Consider the following 20,740-nt stretch of genomic DNA (forward strand, 5'->3'; position numbering starts at 1 on the left):
AGGTTTAGTGTGTAGTCCCGGTCCGGTGCAGCTCCAAAAATGTTGTCATAATACCGATCAACCACATCAGCAATCTGCTCATGTCCAGTATGTATTGTCCCATTGTGTTTCAATGCCGTGATGATACTGCGCCTTTGCCTTTGTCGGGCATGCCTGTGGAAAAACTTTGTGTTGGCATACCCTTCCTTAAGTTGTAACAGTCATGACCTTTGTCTAGCAATAGATCTTTCAAGGGAACATAGCCCCAATAACTTGTGCCTAAGTGTCTTCCGAAGCACATGCTCAGCCTGCAAGAGTTGCCTAGACTCCGAGGCCGCATCAAGCCTAAAGATAATTTCCAGCGCTATCAAAATTTGCGTCTTGACGTTACCGATCCATCAATCGCTCCATCCTTGTAGCCGCGTAGCCGTTGCACGTAGCTTATTGTTCAGAATCACAAAAGGGTTTCCATCCGATGGTATAGCGTTCCACGCTTGGCACACTGTGTCCATGAAGCCCTCCGCCTTTGGCCAGAATGATTCAAAGTGAAAACGTCGGCCCATTTGAAAATCCGCGTGGAGATCCACCAAGAGTGGGCAATGATCCGATGTTGCTGTTCCTATCGCCGTGAGGAAGCGGTAAGGGTAAAGGTCCTCCCAGTCACTAGTCACGAACACGTGATCTATCTTCTCCAAAGTCACATTCTCCCTTTTGTTGGACCACGTAAACTTTCTGCCATTTAGGTACATCTCCTTGAGCTCCATTCTATTTAGCTTGACACGGAACCTCGACATCATTCTGCGGTTGATTAACGTGTTGTTCTTATCTTCCGGGTTGACGAGGAGGTTGAAGTCTCCGACCATTATCCATGGTCCTACGTGTAACTCACGCACTTCTAAGGGCATGTACAATGGTTCTATCTTAGGAATGCCACCTAGGATAAATGATGAGGTGGAGGAGAGAGGAATCATAGGAAAAGGCTTGTCTTCTCTTATTTAAGAGAAGACAAGAGATGATCTCTTAGCACAATATGTCTCACCATATTTTTAGGATTAGCTAGTTATTGAAGATAAGGCTAAGAGATGACCCATTGTAAATATATCCTTTTGTCATCTCTAAATTACATGCAAGACTTAAGATAAGATTATCTTATCAACCATTGCACATGTCCTAATAGTTCATCCAAAAACTCCAGTTTCTCTGCGTCCAGTTGAGGCCCGTAGACTCCTGTGAGCCACCATTCTGGCGCCCCAACCGGTTTAACCAAAGCCGTGATGATGTTATTTGTACGGTGTGGGTTTGAAAGAGAAACGACCAGGGCATCCCAAGCAATTAAGATTCCTCCACGCGTGCCATTCATAGGCAAGTAAAAGAAATTTTCAAATTCATGGCACCAACTTGGACATAACAAATTCGCAGGCATCTTAAATTTAGCAAAATCATATCGACATTTTATAGTACAACAAGTGAATTTTCACTTTTACTACATTCTGTTAAAATAAATTCGAGGTATACCGTTGATCATCCGAGGACCAAGCAATCGCACGAGGCACGACACCGAGATTTGTTAACAAGGTTCACCGATATGGCTACATCCCCGGGGCCTGACTACGGGCGCTTCTCCCCATGACACCGTCACAATACCGCACACCGGCCACCCGGGCGCCGGCACACGCCGCCGGCTCCCCCTTGCGCGCCTGTGCTATTATGTTGGCATAGGTTACATCGTGTGTCTACCCCCGCTATATATGAGAGGCCTAGAATACAAGTGTCCTATTAGAACACGACTCCACATCCTATGTAAACACAATACAACTCATAGTCCAACTGTAACCTACCTTGTACATTATATTTGACACAACTCCAACAAACTCCACCTTGGCGAATATACTCCATCACCCTGGATTTGTCCATGCGTCAAACTTCCATGTACATTGGACTTGAGCTTATCCCATGAGTACCGCTGCTACTCCAAAGACTCTATATGACTTCACCTGCAACTTGTAGTCCCTTCTTTTCTTGACCACAGTCAACACTCGAGCAAAATTAAGTTCCTTGTTACTCTAGTTTGTGCTCCCAACTTTCAGAGTATCCGTCAATGCCATCACACACCGATCACTGACCTGCGTGAAAGTGAACAACTCACATATTGGGTGTCACACATAAGAGTTACCTGAACTCAACATCACGGCTCCTTTCTTGACCGTCTATCTGAAACTTGAAGGAATTTCACCATTGCTTGTAGTCATCCCGAGTCAAATTCGCAGTTGTCTCACCACATGTATGACCACCAGAGCCCTGGCCCGTATCCATGCCCCGTACGTACCGCACGCCTCGCAGCTATTACCGCGTCGAGCCTCCGCTGTCCCGGTCGAGTCTCAAGGGTCGCGAACCCACACCACTCAACCCCCACTGCAGAGTACCACCAATCATCACCGACCGATGACGAGTTTCACGCTTCCATCAGACCATTGGGCTCCAGTCCGAACTAGGTGCCACTCGCTTTTCCCATCCGCTGAATAGGCTTCGATTCTCTGGATCCTTACACCGTAGCCCCTCAATCCAGCTCCACCTTCAACATGACTCCATGGTAGATGATCAGTCCACCCTCGCGCCCCGTCGACTTCAAGCTCCATGTGTACACCACCTTGAATCAACCCCGCGCCATAGTCTTGTCGAAGCCACACAAGCCTCGGGCATGTGCACCACGTGTTTCCACGCCCAGAAGTCGGTCACCATCAGCATCACGCTCCTATGTCGTCTTCGCCGATCCCACCACCGTCTTCTGTACCAACCGACTTGCGTCGATCCGTCAGACTCTCCAGTCCGACCCAACCGGAATTATCTGACTGCAACTATCTGCATCTCATCACAATCCCCATTGGCCGCCTGGCTTGACATCCCGCAACGCCTTAAAGCATCCATGTTGTGTCAATTATTTTCACCCTTATCTGTCATAACCCAAGGTTTTTAGTTACGTCGAACTTCTCCACCTCAAACCTGGTATCCGTTGGCTCCATGATTCTTTGTATAACCGACTTGTGAAAAAATATCAAGCACTCCTTTTGTGATCCCAAGTACACCGAGTATACTAGTTGCAAATCCAACAGAATAGCTTCTGGTCTTCACGTGGAGTGGCTCCCTTGCACAACTTCAAATGCTAGCTTTGCATGCCCAAGCCTTTACCTTCCCGATGCCATGTAGGAAGAGCTGCCTTTGGTGCTTCACGTCTACGGCTGCAATACGAGGAGAGCGCGTCTCCTCCGGGCACTTGGTCCCTTCTTTTGGTCCAAAACAAATCTGAGGTGCTCCACAGCATACGGACGTAGGCCTTTCCGATCAGCAGCACTTCTCCATAGGGTTTAACACACGCAGCCCAACATGGGCACCGCCCAGCCCCAGCACAGTGCAGGCCTCCAGCACACACAACCCGACTAGGCCTCACCAGGCCATCACGCCAAGGTCTTCCAGTGCCATGGCCCACTACGCTGCACCTGGTTTTGATCAATCCGACTGCTGATTACGCGATACATCGCGCCGCCGCCGAGAAGTCCGCCTGCTGAACCGCATCGTTGCTGCCGCAACTCCGCGCGCCGCTTGACGCTCGCCCGGTTGATCCACTTGATCGACCGCCGCACGTCTCGGCTGATGCTGCCACATATCTGATTACTTTCATGGATCTGACAATGTCTCCCGATCGCTTCCATCGGCTGCCTATCCTTTGACGGATTCACGCCGAGATGATCATGACATCGAATCTTCCTTCCCTAGATCAACAATCTTGCAACCTCCGAATAACCTAGCTCATGATACCACTTGTTAGAATAAATTCAAGGCATACCGTTGATCATTCGAGGACCAAGCAATTGCACGAGGCACGACACCGAGATTTGTTAACGAGGTTCACCGATATGGCTACATCCCCGGGGCCTGACTACGGGCGCTCCTCCCCATGACACCGTCACAATACCGCACACCGGCCACCCGGGCGCCGGCACACGCCCCCGGCTCCCCCTTGCGCGCCTGTGCTATTATGTTGGCATAGGTTACATCGTGTGTCTACCCCCGCTATATATGAGAGGCCTAGGATACAAGTGTCCTACTAGAACACGACTCCACATCCTATGTAAACACAATACAACTCATAGTCCAACTGTAACCTACCTTGTACATTATATTTGACACAACTCCAACATATTCTGCTTAGCATTTCCTCAACGATGAGAGTCACTGCTTGTCATGAGGGCGATAAAGTGTTGGAGCTGAAATTTAAGCATGTCCTCTGATGAGGCTTGCCATACTCTTGTCGAGATTACTTATCATTGATGTACCTATGCTATCGTCATTGGAGGTCACTGAACGACCCTCTTCCTGCGGCGGCCACACGAATCTTGGCTTCAGAGGTGACACCTGTGGTGGCGGAGCTAACTTGGCGATGACCTGCACCACCTCGAGCATGGTTGGCCTGTGTGATGGGTTTGAGTTGCTGCAGGCCAAGCCCAGGAGCAGCAAGCGTTCCGCATCACCAACATTGTCTAGATGCTCCTCATTGTCCGGAGAAAAACCATTGATCAACATGGCATCCACGCAATCCAATAGCCTCCCCTCTCTGTGAAGATGCCACACTCTATCGGTGATATGCATGTCGTCATCATCCACCACCTCATGATCGGCCAACGCCCGTAGCCCTGTGACGACCTCGAGGATGAGCACCCCAAGAGCGTAGATGTCTGTCTGCCGCGTCGCCTTGCGGCAAACCGGGTACTCTGGCGCGATGTAGCCCCAGGTGCTTCCCACGCCAGTGATAGAATTTCTGTCAATGGTAACGGTGCAAGCCAGGCCAAAGTCACCGAGGCGAGCCTGGAACCTCGAGTCCAGCATGATGTTGCTTGCCTTGATGTCCCGGTGGAGCACCATGGGCTTATACTCATGGTGGACATAGTGCAGGCCAGTGGCTATGCCCCTGATGATCTCGTAGCGGGTTGCCCATCGCCGAATGGCGTCATCAATGTTTTGTTGCTTGGTGCCGCTGCCGCCTCTATGGAAAATATGTTGGTCTAAGCTGCCATTATTCATGAACTCAAACACAAGCAGTGGCACTCCTTTGTTGTAAGACCATCCTGAAAAATGTTTAAGTGCACAGTTATGAAAATTAGCCTTTTCTGTAGCCTTACGAGTTACGAATGCCTGGCTAGAATCTTATAGTGGATCTGTAAACGAAGGGACCCCACTTTCTATGCCAGCTACATTTTTAAGCTTTCTGAATCGACGTCTCACCATAAGTCCCAATTGAAAATAGAACTTATAGACAATGCTGTAAAAGTTTGCTAAAAAACCATTTACATTTTCATAATGTAGCCTTTGACTTGATAATATGTGGTCTGAGGTGAAGGTAGAAAAAAAAAAGCAACCATAGCATAATCATCATGTTTCTTCTGAATTTTCTTAGACATTAGCTAGCTTGTGAACCACTAGATGAAACCAAGTATCTTTCATATGGTGTGATTATCCAATGCATGTTTGGCCGTCCCTTCATGGACAGTTTAATAAAATTCTTCATCACCGCTGGTTTTTTTTACGAGAGTGTATATACATGGTTTGAACATATGTAAGGTGGCAAAATATTAGGCATATATACTCTTTTGTTTTAGATGAACTTTCCGTAATTGTTTTCTTTTGCTGGTTCGATAGTTGTTTAACAGAGTTTATGTTTGGCATCGCTGTGCATTATGATAATCATGTTTGATGAACCGTTTCTTTCGTATTATTTTACCGTGCGGTTAACAACCTTTTCTAGTTAATTCATGGATATTTCCTAGAGGGGCCTATAAATTAACTCCAGCTTGCACCATGGTATAACCAACATAACCTGAGCCATTAGCAGGATTTGTTTAAAAATCCAAATGGATACATTCATAGTCATCCAATGGGGACCATGAGTGCAAAGTCTCTGTCGGTGTCCTTTTCTCCTAGAAAGCGTCGAATAATCTAGGGCTTGAATGATCAACGCTAGGGGAGTCGTAGAGAGTGTATACGGCCTAACTACCAAGAAATGTTGCAATGATCTGAAATTACGTAGGCGATAGACAACATGTATCCGCCAACACAAAATCTTAAATCCAAATCAAAAGGAAGCACAGTAAATGACAAAAAGAAAACCCAACATTGTGAGTAACGAAATTCACGGCACAACTTACATTAAATAATTTTTAGACGATGCTCACCGATGAGGGGGACGATGTTCTTGTGGCGCAACCGGTTGATGATGCTGACCTCGGCGAGGAAGTCGTCGTATCGGCGGTTCTGCACGTCACGCGTGAACCTCTTGATGGCCACGTCCATCGGCCGCTCCAACTTGGAAGCGGAGGCGGGGAGTGTGCACCTATACACGGTGCCAAACCCGCCTCCACCGAGCTTCATGCCGTCATGAAAGTTGTTGGTGGCTTTTCTGATATCGATGAAGTCGATCTTGGTGGGTACCTCAGGGAGGCGCTCCATGGACCTGGCGAGCTGGTCCAGGTCCTTGTGCCACCTCCGGTACCTTGAGTTGAAGTAGCACGCGAGGGTGGCGGCCACCACGGCGGTGGCGGCTATAGACCCAAGGACCGATGACAATATGGTGACCTTCCTTGACAGAAAGCCTCCAAGCCATTATCGCTTTGGAATGCTTCCATAAGATCCAGCACAGCAGGAATGGGAGGGACAACTACTGTGCCTACAAGCTCGATCTGGCCAAAGCCTATGACAGGGTCGATTGGGGCTTCATGGAAGAAATGCTCCTGAAACTTGGATTTTGCAGGAGATGGACCAACTGGGTTATGCAGTGTGTTAGGTCAGTGAGCTACTCGGTGAGATGCAACGGCGAATTATTGGAACCGTTTATCCCCTCTAGAGGGCTTCACCAAGGAGATCCACTAAGCCCATATCTATTTCTGTTTGTTGCCGATGGCCTGGTGCATCTGCTAAAGAAGGAGATGGCGGAAAACAGTTTAACTCCCCTAAAGATCGCTAGAAACGCCCCAGGTATCTCTAACCTCTTGTTTGCTGATGATAGCTTAATCTTCTTCAAGGCCACCTTGGAGCAGGCTGCTACAATCAAGAGAGTTTTGGACACGTTCCAAAGAAGTACGGGCCAGCTCCTCAGTGAGAGCAAGTGCTCTCTTCTTTTCAGTGAGGTATGCCCAGCTGAATCAAGAGAAGGAATCAAGAAAATCCTCGGGGTACAATCTGATTCTTTTGAAAGTAAATGCCTTGGGCTGCCCACACCAGAGGGGAGAATGAAGGATGACAAGTTTCAGCCCATCATGGATAGATTTGGGAAGAGATGCAGTGCATGGTCGGAAAAATTCATGTCCTATGTGGCAAAGGAGACCCATGTCAAATCTGTAGTCCAAGCCCTTCCGGTGTATACAATGAGTGTGTTCATGCTATCAAAAGGTTTCTGCGAAAAGTACGAGCGGATGATTAGGAAATTCTGGTGGGGAGAAGAGGAGGACCAGAGAAAAGTGCATTGGATGTCCTGGGATAGATTGACTATGCCGAAAAGAGGAGGAGGTATCGGTTTTCGAGATATGCACCTTTTTAATCAGGCGTTGCTGGCTAAACAAGCTTGGAGGTTGATTCAAAATCCCGAGAGTCTATGTGCGAGAGTACTGAAAGCCAAGTACTACCCCAATGGGAGCTTGTTGGATACCGTCTTTGCGTCGGATGCGTCCCCAGTATGGAGGGCGATTGAATTTGGGCTAGAACTTCTAAAAAAAGGTCTTATCTGGAGAGTGGGTGACGGCAAAAGCATACAATTTCAGCGAGATCAATGGATCCCAAGGAAAGAGGGACTCATGACGGCAACTTTGATCAGAAGGTCAAGAATTCGCTGGGTTAATCAACTCCTGCTCCCAGATAGAAAGGAGTGGAATGAGGCACTAATTAGACAGATCTTTCACGCTTTTGATGCTGACGAGATTTGTAAACTGTCAATCCCGTCTTCTGATGCAAGCGACTACATAGCGTGGCACTACGAAAAGAACGGAACATTCTCGGTCAGAAGTGCATATAAGCTTGCTATGGGTTTAAAGTTTCAAGACAGAGATAACCCATCTAGCTCTTCTAGAGATCCGAATGATCGCAGTATTTGGGACTTAATCTGGAAAGCCAAAGTGCCTGGGAAGGTCCGCATCTTTGGCTGGAAGATTGCCACAAGCACTCTCGCCACCAGAAAGAATAAGTGGAAGAGAACCATTGAGCTTGATGCCACTTGCAATATTTGTGGTAACGGAATCGAAGACGAATATCATGCTGTCGTAGCATGCACAAAGAGTAGAGCTCTGCGCTTGGCTTTACGGAAGAAGTGGGGTTTACCTGCAGAGGACAGGTTCAGATATACTGGAGATGACTGGCTGCAAATACTGCTTGACACTGAATCTGAGGATATGCGTGCAAAAATCCTCTTGTTGTTATGGCGTTGCTGGTACTTAAGGGAGGACTGCATCAGAGGACCAGGCAAGGAACCTATATTGGTTTCAGTGCAGTTCTTGATGAAGTACGAGGAGGAGCTCCGAACCTGCGGGCTGACTACTGAATCTTATCAGGGGAAGTGTGGACAGGGCCTGACGGCCCCCCAGGACCAAACCACGGTGGCGCTGAACAACAAGTGGAGTCCACCTGACCGGGGCACAATCAAAATTAACACAGATGCATCTTTTATCGCAGAGACGGGAAGCAGTTCTGCAGGTGCGATAGCAAGGGACTTCAGAGGCCGTGTATATCTCTCAGTCTGTAAGTTGCTGCCGTCTTGCAGTAGTGTGGAAGAGGCAGAAGCCCGGGCAATTTTGGTTGGCCTGCAAACATTGGCTGATTATCATAGAGGTCCGATCAGTCTTGAAACTGACTGCCAAACCATTGCCAAAGAACTGTCTGATGACCAGAAATCACGCTCGGCCTGCTATGGCCTGCTTGTGGATATCCAAAACACCTTGACAGCCTTTCAATCTTACACCATCAGCAGTACTGGAAGAACTGGAAATACTCTGGCACATGGATTGGCGGCAGAAGCTAGGCGCGCTGGAGATAACCTGATACTTGCGGACGTACCGGACAGTCTTCGTTCTCTCATGATTAGCGAATGTATTTGTCCTTCTGAGTAGTTTGTCCTACTCTGATTCTCAAAAAAAAAAGAAAAAGAAAGCCTCTTTTGACGGGGTAGCAAGGGAAGTTGTCGACCGTTGCGGTGAAGCGGATGCCTCTGATACGGCGTCGCGGCTCCACCATCGAGAGGAATCCAAAATAGGCAAATGCGGACGTCGGAGAAACGACGCTGCCGATGCTGAATGGCGCCATGCCTATGGCGTTGTTAGGTTTGGGCTTGCCTTCAACGTCTGCGTACACAGACAGCAGCCCGACATGGTCGTAGTCGATCCACACAGAATAGTTGGAGCCGACTATGCTGGTAAAGATATTGACAACCAGCACGCGTTCACCAACATACCCCGTCTGCGCGGGGACGGGGCTAGCCAGCATTCCGATGGTCACGTCGACGTACATGTCGACTCCGTAGACGGAGCTGCTCCGGTATGTAGTGTTGGCAAAACCGGAGCGGTTGGCTTGCGGGTAGAAACTGGTATCGAACACCAGTTCCTTTGCCAAGGGCAAGGAGTCATTTACCTGAAGAAAATCAAGGGTCTCCGCGGGGAGGATAAGGAAGGCGAGGTGATTGCTTGCAGCCGGTGACGTCTGATTCCGCATGACGATGGTGACACTGAAGGACGCCTCGTCGACCCCCAACCCGTCGGGACGCCTTTGATAGAGTTGTATCAAGCGATCCATGGTGGACAACACTGTGTTGTTCAGGGCGGCGTAGGATAGGTTGTAGAGGTGCATTTGTGCGAATCCGGAGTCCTTGTCGACCAGGAATACAAGATCAGGGTCGTCCATGGTGTAGTTCCTCCCCCGGACCTCCTCGGAGTCGCCGACTATGCACGGCATCTCCTTCGCCTTGGCGTGTGAGAAGGAGATGATCGGTAGGATGATGATGATGCAGAGACATGGGACGAGCTGGTTGAGCTGGAAGGCCATTGTTTCGCCAACCTTTGTCACTATAAGCTTTGCTTTATATACAACCTCAAAAAAAAAACTTGCTTTATATACTAGATTACAGGCCCAAGAAAGATAGAGTACTAGCTAGGCCCAAGAAAGTTGAGCTGGACGAGCTGGAAGTGCGCTTATGTATGCAGATTCCAGGCCCAAGAAAGATAGAGTACTAGCTAGGCTGCTCGCGAGTACCGGCCTGTTATTTTCAGTTCGTCCGGTGAAAATATTCTCATCGATGTATCAGGCCGGCACCTTGTCACTGAGATAGCTTTATAATCAACGACTCCGGAGTAACTAGTGAGTGTGTGAGTGGGCTTAATGTACGCGGATTCTTTTTTCAAGAAGAAGAAGAAGCCTTAGAGCATCTTCAACAGGCGGGCAACGCGCGGCGCGCTAAAAATCAGAATACCGCGCGGGGTGAGCCAAGTTTTGCACGCGGCAGTACGCTGGCTCCAGTGGCCGCCGCAAAATAAAGCGCGCCCGAGACGCTCTAGCAGGCGCGCTATATTTTTTTTCTTGACGATTGCATACATAGCATACAAATATGGAGATAGTTCGGCACATAGCCTGCTTCTACGATACAAAATGCGTACATCTAGCCTTCTTCAACGATATATAGTTCTATTTCGTTCACATAGCCTGCTTCTACGATACAAAATAAAACTAAAAACTACTACTACTCGCCATTCTCCAACTCGGACTCTGCCTCGGTGATGTCCTCCTCCGACGTCTGAGCATAGGCGTCAAGGAACCGCTCGTCGCGGGAGTCCCAGGACGACGCATCTCCTAGCGCCATGTTGTATTTAGCGACTGCCTTCCGCGTTCGCTTGTCCTTGCGATAGGCGGCTCGCTCCTTCCTTCTCTCCTCCCTCTCCGCCCTCCTCTCAGCGAAGAACTGTTCCTCGTTGATGATGTCTTGCGGGAAGCGTTGCCTCCACATCGCCATGGCTTCTTCGTCCATCTCGGCTAGGCTAAGATGGCGCTCCCGCCTCCGGTGTTTGCGACGATCCTCGTCAGTGTTAAGCCGCGGGAAAGGCGCCAACTTCTGTGCCCGCTCCCGCGTCGCCACGTCGGTGAAGTTCATGTCCCAGCGGGACCGCCGGAGGCGCCACGCCGCAGCGTCGTACGCGCGGGCGCCATCCTGGACGGTGTCGAAGGTTCCGAGGCCGAGGCGCGCGCCGCCGCTTGACTGAATCGAGGCGGAATAGGTGCCGGACGGACGCACGCGGACGCCGCGGTAGCCCGAACCTCCCTAGCGGTGAGGCGGCATGGTGGCGTGTCGGCGGCGAGGAGAGAAAGCAGTGGAGGGAGCGAGAGAGAGCGGCAGAGGGCGCTACAATTTTATGGGCGCGCCGGACGCGGTGCGCCAAATCTAGCACGCGAGCTGCCGCCTTTTTCCGTGAGCGCGCAATCGTTTCCCACGCGTGCTAGTTTGCCGTCACCGCTGGAGCGCGCGAAACCGAGCCGCGCGCGCTAAAAAGTTAATTTACCCTGCGCGCGCGTTTTAACGCAGCTGTTGGAGATGCTCTTATACCTGACTTTATAGAAGCCACGCCCAAGAAAGAAGAAGCCATACCGCAAGGATCAAGTGTCATACAACCACAAACCAAACGGACATAGTTCAAAACTGCACACGCACCAGGAATAGAAATCAAGGCATGCAGGCTGACAACCTAGGAACACAACCAGTCGACGAGAAGGAAGGGCAACGACGACATGCCAGATTATGCTAAAGGAGCTTGATCACTCTGATTGAGGCATAACGCCGTAGCCTGAATACGCGAAATCAGCAGCAGCTCCATGACGTCCTCGTCGCAAGCCTTAACTGACGGATTCCACTGCTGCAATATCATAAGCAATTTGAAAAGACAGTCAGAACTTTGGTTAGTTCCTCCAACACATCAGTCACGTCACGTGTACTAGGTCTTTTGGCCTTGTGCTTATAAAATCCACCTAGGAATCTTCAAAAGAAATGGAAATCAGCGGTGCACTTTCGTGTGGAGCTCCGATAGTAGAAGCAGATCACTTAGATCTATGGAAACTTCGCATTCATACGACATTCATGTTTACCCGATCATACGAGGTTCCTTTAGAAAATCCTCATTTTTTGGCCGGAAGAGGTTCCTGTGGATAATCGTACGAGGTTCACCTGGCAACAAATGTCAGGCTCTGGCCGCTAGCAAAACCGGCCGCCAACACTCATTGCAGCACGACTGGCATGGTACTTTTGCAGCTAGCAAACGCAACAGCGTCTAAAGTACGCTGAAACGAACAGATTACTACTCACACGTCTTAGGTTTGACAAGATCACAAGAGTGGTACTCCCTCCCTCCATTTCTATATACAAAGCCACAAACTTATATTACAGATACCAAGGTAAAATATTTCCACAGCCCCAAGCTCCGTAAGAGATCATCTGCGCCCTCCGTTTCTAAATAAAAAAAGTCCATTTTACTACCTTGAAAAACTTGGTGGTTTACATAACCCCCTAATGTTTTTTGGTAACCTTACCCCCCTAAACAATCCCAAACCGGTCAAAAAAACATCCCAGGTTGGTTTTCCAAGATCGGATGCTGAAGTGGACACGGTCAAAGGTGGCATTTGACATGCGGTGGGTCCCTCTCTCCTAGCCACTCTTACTGACTGTTGGGCCCGGTCAACGTTGCGCCAGTCAAATATGACACATGGGGGCCACATCTCGGTTGCACAGAGACCAACAAGGAACGTATTTAGCCCTAACTACATAATTAACAAAGGGGGACCCACATGTCATTGTCTCAGACTAATCTTAATCAACCTAAACTAATGATGCCATGTCAGCATGGTCGGGCTTAACCGCCGGCGACCTCAAATCATGATGGTGTTGCCTCGGAGGCCACAACAGCAGCGTTAGAGGCTACCAAGGTGTTGCCCTCGCTCGTGCGCGTCCATGGTTGTTCGCGGGAGACTGTGGGATGGTCTGAAGCAAGCTAGCGGCAGAGCTGAGTGGCGGCAGAGCCACGGCTCTGACAACGTTGGCGTTACGGCACGAACCCGAGCAAACAAGGCGGATGGGCGGAATCTTGGACCTAGGGGGGACAACCAGGTAGCATGACGAGTCGACCCTCGAAGTTGACATGCATTTCACGGTGACCCTCGCGGTGACCCCATCGAGCGAGCCTGCCGAGGTGCCCGTTGATGGGCAGACCAACGGGGTTCTCGATGCCTAGATAATTCGTGCAGTAGGAGATGCACTCTTCGGCCAGAAAGCCCCTGGCTATGCTTCCCTCTGGACGTGACATGTTGCGAACGTATCCTTTGATGACACCATTCATCCTTTCGAACGACATCATGCTGTGCAGGAACGTCGGCCCGAGTTGGATGATATCCTCCACGATATGGACCAGCAGATGCACCATAACGTCAAAGAATGCGGGCGGGAAGTACATCTCAAGCTCGCATAATATCAACACGATCTCTTCCTGTAACCTTCTGAGTTGCCTCATGCCAACCGACTTCCGAGAGATGAAGTCGAAAAAGTTGCATAGGCCAAAAAGCGTTTCACGGACGTGCGCGTCCATGATCCCATGGATTGCAACTGGAAGTATCTGCGTCATCAGCACGTGTCAGTCGTGAGACTTCATCCCGCTGAACTTCTGCTTCGCTGAGTCTTGGTATCTGCTTATCTTCCTCATGTAACCGTAAGGAAGTTTTACTCCTACGAGGCAGGTGAAAAACTGCCCGATCTCCTCCTGACTTAGAGTGAAGCACACGGGAGGGAAGTCATTTTCGATCTTCTTGGCCTTTTTGCCTTTGCAACGACTTTCCGTGTCCGTCGCTTCATCATCATCATCATCATCATTAGCCTGAAGCTCCTCCCTGATGCCCATTGATTTCAAGTCTGCCCTTGCTTTCGGCCCATCTTTGGTCCTCTCTAACATGTTGAGCAGGGTACCAAGCAGACTCTCGCACATGTTCTTCGTGATACGCATGACATCAAGGCTGTGAGGCACACGGAGGATCTTTCAGTACGGCAAGTCCCAAAAAACAGACATCGTTTTCCATACCTTCAGCAGTGGCTCTGGCACCTTTCGCTTCTTTCCCGGCTCTGGCGCCTTTCCCGGCGGTGGGCACTCTTTCCAATTTTTCAACAACTCATCTATTTCCTCGCCGCTCCTCGTACGCGGGCGTCTTCGGGGTTCAGTTTCACCATCGAACAGATCCTTGTGTTTTCTCCATGAGTGATCGTCGCGAAGCCACCTTCGATGTCCCATGAACACAGTTTTCGAAGACCTGGGATCTCTATCTAGCTGGCGATACGTTGTGTCATCCATGCACTTGACGCATCCAGAAAATCCGTGGACCACCTGTCCCGCGACATATCCGTAACCGAGATAGTCGTGCACCGTCGTGAGCAGTGTGGCTCTCATAGGGAAATATTCTTTCTCTGCGGCGTCCCACGTATTGGCTGGCGTCACAGCATGTCTAGCTCCTCTTTCAGCAGCCCAGATACAGATTGATATCATTCCCTGGTTGTTTCGGCCCTTCAATTAGCGTACTCATGTGAATGTAATTCCTCTTCATGCACAACTAGGGGGGAAGGTTGTACATCCACACAAACACAGGCCAGGTGCTATGTGTGCTTCTCTAGCTGCCAAATGGATTGACTCCATCGGTGCTCGCGCCCAGCACGATGTTCCTTGGATCGTCCCCAAATTCTGGGTGTCCGAAGTTCAACGCTTGCCACTGGCTCGCATCCTTAGGGTGACTTAGCATCTTGTCTTTTTTATTTATCTCTAGATCATTTCCATCATCTTCTCGCTTCTTCTCCTCCCTATCTGCGTGCCAACGCAGGAGCTTTGCTACCTTAGGGTCCATGAAATACCGCTGCAGGCGAGGAGTGATCGAAAAGTACCACACCACTTTTCGAGGAGCTTTCTTCCTCTTCTTGTATCGAGTAACGCCACACACCGGACATATGGTAGACTCCGCGTGCTCGTCCCGATAAATGATGCAATTGTTCATGCACACATGGTATTTCACGTGCGGTAAATCCAGATGACACACGATTTTCTTCGCCTCCTCGAAACTGGTCGGGCACTTGTTCCCCTTGGGAAGACGTTCGTGCCAGAATGACATGTTCTCGTCGAAGCATGCATCGGTCATTTTGTGTTTTACCTTCATCTCCAGAGCCATGAGCGTTACTTTCAGGCGGGTATCGTCGGGCCTGCATCCTTCATACAATGGAGTAACCGCATCTATCTCCAGTTGATCCAGCTTGGCTTTCTCTCGGGCGGCAGCTCTTGCGTTATCCGTCTGCTTGAGAAGCAGCTCTTGAATATGAGGGTCCTGCACCCAGCCCATCGATGGTCCATCGTCGTCTACTGCGGCATCTTCATCTTCATGATCATGCTCTTCGTTTGCTCTGGCATCTTCCTCATCATCATGTCCGGCATCTTCTACATGATGACTGTGTACTGCATCTACTTCGTGATCATGTCCTGGAGGTTCTTCGTCTTCTCGCCCACCCTCACAAAAGTTGTCTTGCTGCCCTTCCTCATTTCTTGCCGACCCCCATGGACGACTTCATAATCATCTTCATCACCTTGCCACTGATAGCCATCCATGAAACTGTTGGGGAACGTAGCAGAAATTCAAAATTTTCCTACGTATCACCAAGATCTATCTATGGAGAGACCAGCAACGAGTAGAAGGGAGGAGAGTTTGCATCTACATACCCTTGTAGATCGCTAAGCGGAAGCATTCAAGTGAACGGGGTTGATGGAGTCGTACTCGTCGTGATTCAGATCACCGATGATCAAGTGCCGAACGGACGGCACCTCCGCGTTCAACACACGTACAGCCCGGTGACGTCTCCCACGCCTTGATCCAGCAAGGAGAGAGGGAGAGGTTGAGGAAGACTCCATCTAGCAGCAGCACAACGGCGTGGTGGTGATGGAGGAGCGTGGCAATCCTGCAGGGCTTCGCCAAGCACCATGGGAGAAGAGGAGGAGAACTTGGGAGAGAGGGAGGGGCTGCACCAAAGGCATAAGGTGTGTTTGGGAGGCCCTCCTACCCCACTATATATAGGGATCCCAAGGGGGGGGGTGCGCCAGCCCCTAGGAGATCCAATCTCCAAGGGGGCGGCGGCCAGGGGAGGAGTCCTCCCCCCCCCCCAAGGCACCTAGGAGGTGCCTTTCCCTGCTGGGACTCTTCCTTTAGGGTTTCCCCAGGCGCATGGGCCTCTTGGGGCTGGTGCCCTTGGCCCATGTAGGCCAAGGCGCACCCCCTACAGCCCATGTGGCCCCCCGGGGCAGGTGGCCCCACCCGGTGGGCCCCCGGGACCCTTCCGGTGGTCCCGGTACAATACCGATGACCCCGAAACTTGTCCCGATGGCCGAAACAGGACTTCCTATATATAAATCTTTACCTCCGGACCATTCCGGAACTCCTCGTGACGTCCGGGATCTCATCCGGGACTCCGAACAACATTCGGTAACCACATACAAGCTTCCTTTATAACCCTAGCGTCATCGAACCTTAAGTGTGTAGACCCTACGGGTTCGGGAGACATGCAGACATGACCGAGACGTTCTCCGGTCAATAACCAACAGCGGGATCTGGATACCCATGTTGGCTCCCACATGTTCCACGATGATCTCATCGGATGAACCACGATGTCAAGGACTCAATCGATCCCGTATTCAATTCCCTTTGTCTATCGGTATGTTACTTGCCCGAGATTCGATTGTCGGTATACCGATACCTTGTTCAATCTCATTACCGGCAAGTCACTTTACTCGTTCCGTAACACATCATCCCGTGATCAACTCCTTGGTCACATTGCGCATATGATGATGTCCTACCGAGTGGGCCCAGAGATACCTCTCCGTTTACACGGAGTGACAAATCCCAGTCTCGATCCGCATAAAACAATAGATACTTTCGGAGATACCTGTAGTGCATCTTTATAGTCACCCAGTTACGTTGTGACGTTTGATACACCCAAGGCACTCCTACGGTATCCAGGAGTTACACGATCTCATGGTCAAAGGAAGAGATACTTGACATTGGCAAAGCTCTAGCAAACGAACTACACGATCTTTGTGCTAAGCTTAGGATTGGGTCTTGTCCATCACATCATTCTCCTAATGATGTGATCCCGTTATCAACGACATCCAATGTCCATAGCCAGGAAACCATGACTATCTGTTGATCACAACGAGCTAGTCAACTAGAGGCTCACTAGGGACATATTGTGGTCTATGTATTCACACGTGTATTACGATTTCCGGATAATACAGTTATAGCATGAATAAAAGACAATTATCATGAACAAGGAAATATAATAATAATACTTTTATTATTGCCTCTAGGGCATATTTCCAACAGTCTCCCACTTGCACTAGAGTCAATAATCTAGTTCACATCGCCATGTGATTAACACTCACAGGTCACATCGCCATGTGACTAACACCCAAGAGTTTACTAGAGTCAGTAGTCTAGTTCACATCACTATGTGATTAACACTCAATGAGTTTTATGTTTGATCATGTTGCTTGTGAGAGAGGTTTTAGTCAACAGGTCTGAACCTTTCAGATCCGTGTGTGCTTTACAAATCTCTATGTCATCTCCTAGATGCAGCTACCACGCTCTATTTGGAGCTATTCCAAACAACTGTTCTACTTGGAGCTATTCTAAATTATTGCTCCATTATATGTATCCGGTCTCTCTACTCAGAGCTATCCGGATAGGTGTCAAGCTTGCATCGTCGTAACCTTTATGACGAACTCTTTTACCACCTCCATAATCGAGAAAATTCCTTAGTCCACTAGTTACTAAGGATAACTTTGACCGCTGTCCTGTGAGCCATTCTTGGATCACTCTTGTACCCCTTGACTGACTCATGGCAAGGCACACTTCAGGTGCGGTACACAGCATAGCATACTGAAGAGCCTACGTCTTAAGCATAGGGGACGACCTTCGTCCTTTCTCTCTATTCTGCCGTGGTCGAGCTTTAAGTCTTAACTTCGTACCTTACAACTCAGGCAAGAACTCCTTCTTTGACTGGTCCATCTTGAACACCTTCAAGATCATGTCAAGGTATGTGCTCATTTGAAAGTATTATTAAGCATTTTGATCTATCCTTATAGATCTTGATGCTCAATGTTCAAGTAGCTTAATCCAGGCTTTCCATTGAAAAACACTTTCAAAATAACCCTATATGCTTTCCAGAAATTCTACGTCATTTCTGATCAACAATATGTCAACAACATATACTCATCAGAAATTCTATAGTGCTCCCACTCACTTCTTTGGAAATACAAGTTTCTCATAAACTTTGTATAAATCCAAAATTTTTGATCATCATCAAAGCATACATTCCAACTCCGAGATGCTCACTCCAGTCCTTAGAAGGATTGCTGGAGCTTTGCATACTTATTAGCATCTTTCGGGATTGACAAAACCTTCCGGTTGTATCACATACAACCTTTCCTCAAGAAAATCGTCGAGGAAACAATGTTTTGACATCCTATCTGCAAGATTTCATAAATAATGCAGTAATCGCTAATATAATTCCAACAGACTCTTAGCATCGCTACGAGTGAGAAAATCTCATCGTAGTCAACTCCTTGAACTTGTCGGAAAACATCTTAACGACAAGTCGAGCTTTCTTAATGGTGACATTTACCATCATTGTCCGTCTTCCTTTTGAAATCCATCTGTACTCATACATGGATCCTCTCTCGGATTTTATGGCCTCAAGCCATTTATCGGAATCCGGGCCCACCATCGTTTCTCCATAGCTCGTAGGTTCATTGTTGTCTAGCAACATGACTTTCAAGACAGGATCACCTTACCACTCCGAAGTAGTACGTGTCCTTGTCGTCCTACGAGGTTTGGTAGTGACTTGATCCGAAGTTTCATGATCAATATCATAAGCTTCCACTTCAATTGGTGTAGGTGCCACATGAACAACTTCCTGTGCCCTGCCACACACTAGTTGAAGAGACGGTTCAATAACCTCATCAAGTCTCCACCATCCTCCCACTCAACTCTTTCGAGAGAAACCTTTCCTCGAGAAAGGACCCGATTCAAGAAACAATCCATATTGCTTTCGGATCTGAATTAGGAGGTATACCCAACTGTTTTGGTTTTCCTATGAAGATGCATTTTATCCGCTTTGGGTTCGAGCTTATCAACCTGAAACTTTTTCATATAAGCGTCGCAGCCCCAAACTTTTAAGAAACGACAACTTAGGTTTCTCTAAACCATAATTCAAATGGTGTCGTCTCAATGGAATTACGTGGTGCCCTATTTAAAGTGAATGTGGTTGTCTCTAATGCCTAACCCATGAACGATAGTGGTAATTCGATAAGAGACATCATGGTACGCACCATATCCAATAGGGTGCAACTATGATGTTCGGACACACCATCACACTATGGTGTTCCAGGCGGTATTAATTATGAAACAATTTCCACAATGTCTTAATTGTGTGCCAAAACTCATAACTCAGATATTCATCTCTATGATCGTATCATAGACATTTTATCCTCTTGTCACAATGATCTTCTACTTCACTCTGAAATTACTTGAACCATTCAATAATTCAGACTTGTGTTTCATCAAGTAAATATTCTCAACATCTACTCGAATCATCTGTGAAGTAAGAACATAACGATATTCACTGCATGCCTCAGCTCTCATTGGACTGCGCACATCAAAATGTGTTACTTCCTATAAGTTGCTATCTTGTTCCATCTTACTGAAAACGAGGCTTTTCAGTCATCTTGCCCATGTGGTATGATTTGCATATCTCAAGTGATTCAAAATCAAGTGAGTCCAAATGATCCATTTGCATGGAGTTTCTTCATGCATATACACCAATAGACATGGTTCGCATGTCTCAAACCTTTCAAAAAACGAGTGAGTCCAAAGATCCATCAACATGGAGCTTCTTCATGCGTTTTATACCATTATGACTTACATGGCAGTGCCACAAGTAAGTGGTACTATCATTACTATCTTATATCTTTTGGCATGAAAATGTGTATCACTACGACCGAGATTCAATAAACCATTCCTTTAGGTTTAATACTAATCTTGATGGTAGAGGGAGCGTGCGATGTTTGATCACATCAAACTTGGAAACACTTCCAACACATATCGTCAGCTCACCTTTAGCTAGTCTCCGTTTATGCCGTAGCTTTTATTTCGAGTTACCAACACTTAGCAACCGAACCGGTATCTTATACCCTGGTGCTACTAGGCGTACTAGTAAAGTACACATTAACATAATGTATATCCAATATACTTCTATCGACCTTGCCAGCCTTCTCATCTACCAAGTATCTAGGGTAATGCTGCTCCAGTGGTTGTTCCCCTTATTACAGAAGCACTTAGTCTCGGGTTTGGGTTCAACCTCGGGTTTCTTCACTAGAGCAGCAGCTGAATTGCCGTTTCATGAAGTATCCCTTTGTCCCCTTGCCCTTCTTGAAACTAGTGGTTTCACCAACCATCAACAATTGATGCTCCTTCTTGATTTCTACTTTCGCGGTGTCAAACATCATGAATATTTCAAGGATCATCATATCTGTCCCTGATATGTTATAGTTCATCACGAAGCTCTAGCAGCTTGGTGGTAATGACTTCGGAGAAACTATCACTATTTCATCTGGAAGATCAACTCCCA

General features: G+C 48.3%; 1 pseudogene; it reads right to left on the bottom strand.

Annotated features, from left to right (window-relative positions):
- Positions 1 to 4,248: 4,248 nt before the first annotated feature.
- LOC123115225 (L-type lectin-domain containing receptor kinase IV.3-like) lies at positions 4,249 to 10,050 on the bottom strand (annotated as a pseudogene).
- Positions 10,051 to 20,740: the final 10,690 nt, after the last annotated feature.

This window comes from Triticum aestivum, chromosome 5B (genome assembly GCF_018294505.1).
Source record: "Triticum aestivum cultivar Chinese Spring chromosome 5B, IWGSC CS RefSeq v2.1, whole genome shotgun sequence".
Taxonomy (NCBI): Eukaryota; Viridiplantae; Streptophyta; class Magnoliopsida; order Poales; family Poaceae; genus Triticum; species Triticum aestivum.